Genomic DNA, 8,093 nt, shown 5'->3' with positions numbered 1-8,093 from the left:
TCATGGGTAATATTGGGGGTTTGGACTTTTATAATATAATCTTAGCATAGTAAATAAAATCTTATTCTGTTAAATGCCATTTGACATGGATTATAATATGACATCAATGAAATTGGAAACCATTTCAATAGAATATTTTATGATAAGTTTATAGTAGAGGACATGACAGATATTACTTGAAATGAGAAATAAAATTCAGGAAGATATTTATTTTAGTTTTTTTAAAAAAACTTTGTTTGTTTGTTTGTTTGTTTGTTTGTTTTAAACTTCTGATTGTATTCCCTTCCCTGTCCATGCTCCTCCTATTCCATATCCCATAACTCCTCCCTGTACCACTGTCTCCACGAGGGTGTCCCTACCCTCCATCCCCAACCCCACCAGACCTCTAAACTCCCTAGGGCTTCCTGTCTCTTGAGGTTTATGTACATTTTCTCTGACTAAATCCAGACCTGGAAATCCTGCTGTATATATGTTGGGAGCTTCATATCAGTTGATATATGCTGCCCTGTTGGTGGTCTTATAGGCCTGGGGTCCAGGTTAATTGAGACTGCTGATCTTCCTACAGGGTTTCTCTCCTCCTCAGCTCCTTCCAACTTTCCCCTAATTCAAACACAGGGGTTAGCAACCTTTGTCCATTGGATGGGTGCAAATATCTGCATCAGACTTTTTCAGCTGCTTGTTGGGTCTTTCAGAGTGCAGCCATGCTAAGTCCCTTTTTGTGAGTGCCCCATAGCCTCAGTAATAGTGTCAGGTCTTGGGGCCTCCCCTTGAGCTGGATCCCACTTTGGGCATGTTGCTGAACCTTCTTTTCCTCAGTCTCCTCTCTATTTCCATCCCTGAAGTTCTTTAAGACAGGAACAATTGAGTCATTTGTGACTCAGGGATGGTAACCCCCTCCCTCTTTTGATGCCCTGTCTTCCTGTTGAAGGTGGGCATCTATAAGTTCCCTCTGCCTACTGTTGGGCATTTTATCTAGCTCCCTCCCTTTGGGTCCTGAGAGTCTCTCACCTCCCAGGTCTCTGGTACATTATTGAGAGTCCCCCATCCTCCCACCTTCTTAGATTTCCTGTTTCTATTCTTTCTGCTGGCCCTCAGGGCTTTAGTCCTTTTCCCCCAAAAAATACCAGATCATGCTTCCCTCTCCCCTCCATCCCCTTTGCCTCCGAGTTCCCTCCCTCCTTCCCTCTTTCCCTCTTGGTTGCGTTCTTCTCCCTCCCAAGTAGAACTGAGGTGTCCTTACTTGGACACTTCAGCTTGTTGAACTTTTAGAATTCTATGGACCGTATCTTGGTTATTTTGTACTTTTTGGGGGGGGGGTATCGACTAATAGTGAGTACATTCCATGACTTTCCTTTTGGGTCTGAGTTACCCTCATTCAGGATGATATTTTCTAGTTCCATCCATTTGCCTTCAAAACTCAGGATGTCATCATTCTTAATAGCTGAGTAGTATTCCACTGTGTAAATGAACCACATTTTCTGTATCCATGTTTCTGTTGTGGGGCATCTGGGCTATTTCGAGTTCCTGGCTATATCAAACAAGGCTGCTATGAACATAGTGGAACATGTGCCCCTGTGGCATGGTGAGGCATCTTTTGGGTATATTCCCAAGAGTGGTATTTCTGGGTGTTGGGATAGCCCTGGGACTAATTATATTTGATATTAATACTGTTCTCCTGTGAGAGGCTTTGAACAAGGAATGAGTCAGCACTCAGGTGACTTCCTGTAAACCTGCTTCCTACCTTAATTTCTCAAACAAAGGAAAGCTGACGATTGGGCAGATAAAAAGGAAGGTGAAGTAGAAAGTGTGGAGAAGGAAGAAGGAGAAAATGGACCAGGGAGAGGACACAGAGGAAGAGGAGGAGGAAGAAGAAAAGCAGAGCAGAAGCGCATGGCCTGGAGAAACTGCAGTTCTAAGGGGTCTCATAGATGTGGAAGATACTAGTTTAGCAGTAGATTTGTCCATTCTAGGTGCACAGCATGTAATCATATTAACTGAGTCCTGTTTTCATTACTGGGGCATACTTGGGATGGAGAGATTTACTGCAACACCTGGGTCTTCAGGTAGTTCTATTTCCAATTTTCTGAACAAACTCCAGATTGATTTCCAGAGTAATTGTACCAGTTTGCCATCCCACCAGCAACTGTATAGAGTTTCTCTTTGCACACATCCTTGCTGTCACCTGAGATTTTTATCTTTGTTGTTCAGATTGGTGTAAGAGGGAGTCTCAAGGTTGTTTTGATTTGCATTTCTCTGATCACAAAGGACTTTGAACATTTCTTTAGGTGTTTTTCAGCCATTCAAGATTCCTCTATTGTGAATTCTCAATTTAGTTCTATACCCCATTCTTTGATTGGTTTTTTGGGGGAGGGGGTTTGGTGGTTAGTTTCTTGAGTTCTTTATATATTTTGGATATTAGTTCTCTATTAAATGTGGGGTCAGTGAAGTTTTTTTCCAATCTGTAGTTTGCTGATCTGTCTTATTGACTATATCTTTTTCCTTAAAGAAGCCAATGGTGCATACTCTAAGATCAAGAATTGATAAATGGGACTTCAGGAAGATATTTTACACACTTATATCCTTCTTTAACAGGTAACTTGATAGAAAATTTCTCAAAGGGATGCTCCCTGATCTGGAATTTTATAGGAAATCCTGTGTTTTCCATTTTTTTCCATGTTAAAAAGTGTCAGTTTGAAAACATTCTTGTAAGAAACAAAAACAAGGGGAAATAAGATTACAACATAGCAGTAGTTTCTTCTATAGAAAACGTCTTTATTTCAAAGAAAGCTTACAGTTATTTTCCCAGAACAAGTAAGGGGATGTTAGTTTGATGAGTGTGATGTTTGGCCAGGGTTAATGTCAGGAAAGCAGAACTATAAGAGACAAAAGCAGAGATTTGGACCTGGAGGGCATCATCCTGAGTGAGGTAACCCAATCACAAAAGAACTCACATGATATGTACTCACTGATAAGTGAATATTAGGCCCAGAAACTTAGAATACCCAAGATATGAGATACAATTTGCAAAACACATGAAACTCAAGAAGAACAAAGACCAACGTGTTGATACTTTGCCCCTTCTTAGAATTGGGAACAAAACACCCATAGAAGGAGTTACAGAGACAAAGTTTGGAGCTGAGACAAAAGGATGAACTATCTAGAGACTGCCATACCCAGGGATCCATCCCATAATCAGCCTCCAAACGCCGACACCATTGCATACACCAGCAAGATTTTGCTGTATGGACCCTGTTCAAACTGTCTCTTGTGAGGCTATGCCGGGGCCTAGCAAACACAGAAGTGGATACTCACAGTCAGCTATTGGATGGATCACAGGGCACCCAATGGAGGAGCTAGAGAAAGTACCCAAAGAGCTAAAGGGATCTTCAACCCTATAAGTGGAACAACTATATGAACTAACCAGTAGCCCCTGGAGCTCTTGACTCTAGCTGCATATGTATCAGAAGATGGCCTAGTTGGCCATCAGTGGAAAGAGAGGCCCATTGGTCTTGCAAACTTTATATGCCTCAGTACAGCAGAACACCAGGGCTAAGAATTGGGAGTGGGTGGGAAGGGGAGTAGGGGGGAGGGTATGGGGGACTTCTGGGATAGCATGGGAAATGTAAATGAACAAAATACCTAATAAAAATAATAAATAAATAAATAAATTAATTAATTAAAAAATTTAAAAATGAAACGGTAAATAAATTCGTTATTTGTATACATGGAATTGTCACAATTAAACCTACCATTTGTAGACTTTGCACAAGAAGAATGGAAGAATGGATAGTTGAGGGGTACAGGGACAGGAAGACAGGTAGAAGAAGGGTAGGGAGGAGGGATGTGATATGCTTACCTCCTAGAATGTTCCAAAGACTATTGACTCTGAGAGCTACATGTCCTTAGGAACTTGCCAAATCATCTGAGAAGTCTGTATGATTAATTGTGAATCTCTAGAAGTATTTAATAGATCACATTTGTTCAATTCTCATATAAATTATGACAGGAAATTAATTTCAATTTTTGTTATTGGATATTCCTAAACTTTGAAAATGACAAATAAATCTAGTCTCTTCAAAAAAAATGATGCTAGTTTGGAGGAAAAAATTCAGGGATATTTGACATGAAATTTTGTAGAGTAAAGTAGAATTTAATTGCACTGTGCAATGTTATAAAATGTATTCAGTGTCCTAATCTTCTAGATAAATGGCATATAGGTATAGATACTTTATAAATGATAGATAGATAGGTAGATGGACTGATAGATGATAGAAAGAAGTGGTTAAAATACAATTTCTGTAAATACTGACCAACATTGATAATGTGTTTAATAATCTGTCTATTATTTCACATAAGCAATAGTAGTAATAGTTTCATGTGTAACTTTGGAGTCTTAGAGTAAACTTTTTTAGCTAAAATAGAGTCAATCTCATCTTTGTTGATGAAACACATGTCTTATTACAGCTGGGTGGTGGTGGCACATGCCTTTAATCCCAGCACTTGGGAGGCAGAGGCTGGCAGATTTCTGAGTCTGAGGCCAGCCTGGTCTACAGAGTGAGTTCCAGGACAGCCAAGACTATACAGAAAAACCCTGTCTCGAAAAACAAAACAAAACAAAACAAAACAAAACAAAACAAAAACCAAAACAAAACAAAACCAAAAAAAAAAAAAAACCCAATATATATACATATATTCTCTGGGTTTATCTATACAAAATTTCACTAATAACTTAGTTATGGTTTTAAATAACCAGTGAATCTGTGGAGTGGAGACAGGTGGTGGATGTTAACTACTAATGGTTATGCATGTAAACATTCTCTGTTGTAAACTTCTGTTTCAATTTATGACTTGACTTTTTGTGTAAACTTGTGATCACATATTCTGAAAGATGTTTAAGTACTGAGGACAAAGAGAAGAGTGAGGGACTAAGGTGAAAAGAACTGAGCTGTGGAAGGGAACTGAGATGAGGATAAGTTTTTAGACAGAACACTTTTTAGACAGAACTGAACTCAAGAAGAACTTAGAAGTATAAGTATAGCTTTCAGAGAAAAGGCATTGAGAGTAAGAACGTTGTCGTGACTTCAGAGCAGGGGGAGAGAAAAAGATTAGAAGGGGAATGTAGAATGGAATAACTTAAAAACTATAGTTAACATAAAAAGCTAACAGAAAAATGTGGAGAATATAGAGGAAGAGTGGAAAAAAGAAGCAACTACAGAGAGCAGAAGGAGCAGGCAGACTTATGACCGTGGGACAGAACAGGTCCTTTTTAAATAACACAGCAGGCTTAGTCTTATTAAATGGAAAAAAAAGCTATGTTTTTCTTACAAACATGGGTTTAATTCATTTAGTATTAAAAGGGTAGAAGCTTTTTTATTTCTCTATGCAATAAAGATTGGAACTCATTTTTCATCTAGAATGAGTGAATTCTTTCTGCACCAGTGCTTGGTCTTTTGCTTCATGTGCATATGTAAGTATGAATGTGTGTGTAAGTATGTATTTGTGAGCATGTATGCACATGTATGTGTAAGTATGTAATTGTGAGAATGCAGGCAATCTGGGTCTAACTGGTTTGAATGGAAATGAGCATGCATGAGTCTGTATATGATTTTATGTGAGATCATGCATGTTTGCTTATGTAAAAGTGTTTTGTCTGTCAATGTTATTCTCTTCTCCTGGTTCAATAAAAGTTTACTGCTCCAAACTCTCCCCTAGCCCAACAAGCAAGAGACATCTGAACAAAAGGGAAAAGCTCTAAGAATTAATCCTTTACTTAATCTGCTGCTGTTTTAGGATGAGGTGCTAAGTGACTGAGACTGCAGTCTCTGGACTCAGAAGAACAGAGAAGGCATGTCACCTACATAAGCATAGTAACTTAGACTTAGATAAGTAAACTTTTTATTATACAGCAACCATAAATATTTCATAAGACAAAGTCTTACCCTCTGCTGACACTCTTTCCCCTCTGTTGTCTCAATAAGAAGAACCAAAAAGAAAAAAGAAACCCATGCTGGGGGCTGGCCCCCCACAAAGATGGTTTATGTTCTCAACGTGACAGAATCTGGAACAAACTCTGAGCATACCTTTAAGAGATGACTACACAAGTGGATGCTCACAGTCAGCTAAAGGATGGATCACAGGGCTCCCAATGGAGGAGCTAGAGAAAGTACCCAAGGAGCTAAAGGGATCTTCAACCCTATAGGTGGAACAACATTATGAACTAACCAGTACCCCTGAGCTCTTGACTCTAGCTGCATATGTATCAAAAGATGGCCTAGTCGGCCATCACTGGAAAGAGAGGCCCATTGGACACGCAGACTTTGTGTGCCCCGGTACAGGGGAACGCCAGGGCCAAAGGGGGGGAGTGGGTGGGTAGGGGAGTGGGGGTGGGTGGGTAAGGGGGACTTTTGGTATAGCATTGGAAATGTAAATGAGCTAAATACCTAATAAAAAATGGAAAAAAAAAAAAAAAAAAAGAGATGACTACACAATGTTTATTTACATATTATTTGTTAATTTATGAACCAAAGCTTTGTAATTAACATTGAAAATTTATCGATCTTTAATAATATATATATATATATATTATTAAATATATATATATATATTATTAAATAAAATAAAATAAAAGAAACGAAAAAATAAATCAGATACTGGAATGCCAACCAGGTGGCATACACAAGCTGATATGAGGCCCTCAGCTTAAGCAAACGAATGTCAGATCTGGGTGTCTTCAGAAAAGATGCACCTAACCCTAAAGCCCTAGGGAGTTTAGAGGTCTGTTGGAGTAGGAGGTGTGTGTGTGTGGGGGGGGGGTATGTGGGGGGGGACATCAACATGGAGATAGAAGGCTAGAAGGGAGGTATGGGATATGGAACATTCAGAGGGTGGATCAAGAGGGGAAGAAAATCTGGAGTTTAAAATAAATAAATAAATAAACAAATAAATAAATAAATAAATAAACAAACTTTTAAAGAGAGAGAGAGATTGTTCTCTCTGCATTAACTGAGATAGGAAGTTCTGTCCACCATGGAAGGTAGAATTCCCTGCTGGGGATCTCAACTGTATGTAATGGGAAGAGTAAGTACATTTATTGGAAAAAAAAAAACAAACACACAAAACATCACCTTATAGATTCTGATTTTACTGTCTGCCTTCCATATACATTGCTGGTTGCTCAATGCTAATGCATTGGACCCTGTTTTTATGTAACTACCAAGCAAATACCCCCAAAATGCCACTCTGTGTCAGAATGCTAAAGATAGTGTTTTAATACTTGTTGAGAATATAATATATTCTAACATTCACTGTTATCAATCAAAAATATCTCATATACCGCTGCACTGTGTCCTTGTTTCAAATTCATGCCCCCTTTCTTTATTTTTACATATATGTTCATTTTCTTTAGTCAGGAGCAATTCTGGATTAATATTTCTGAGATGGGCAGGTGGCCCTATCCCTCATCAACGGGCTGTGCCAAAGCTCCGGATATGGTCTCTACAGGCTCTCTCTCCTCTTTGTTGTGAATTTCAGCTAAACTCATTCCTGTTAAATCCTGGTATTCTCTTGTTTTCCTGGGATCTGGGACTTTCTGCTAGTTACCCCAGTTTCCCATCTCTCACTGCTACACACCTCTGTTCTTTTTCCTAACTCTCTGTACTTCTCCCCTGTCTCCTCCCACACTTGATTCTGCCCCCTTTTTCTTCCCCCTCTGCTATCACTCCCAGGTTCAAATAGTACACATGGAGGGACACATGGCTCCAACTGCATATATAGCAGAGCATTGCCTTATCTGGCATCAATGGGAGGGGAGGCCCTTGGTCCTGTGGAGACTCATTGCACCAGTGTAGGGGAATGCTACAGCAGCCAACCAGGAGTGGTTGTGTGGTTGGGGTACAACCTTAAAGAAGCAGGGGGAGGAGAGATGGGATAGGGGAGTTGAAGAGGGGAAACTTGGAAGGGGGATAACATTAGAAACATAAATAAATAAAGTAACCAATAATAAAATAATAATAAAAATAAGGCTGCACACGATTTTGAGCTTCACTAATATCTTGGGTTTAGACATAGCTGCCCAGCACTAGGGTAATTTGTTA

Source organism: Mus musculus, chromosome 3 (genome assembly GCF_000001635.26).
Source record: "Mus musculus strain C57BL/6J chromosome 3, GRCm38.p6 C57BL/6J".
Classification (NCBI taxonomy): domain Eukaryota; kingdom Metazoa; phylum Chordata; class Mammalia; order Rodentia; family Muridae; genus Mus; species Mus musculus.
Note: the sequence above shows the minus strand (reverse complement) of the source record.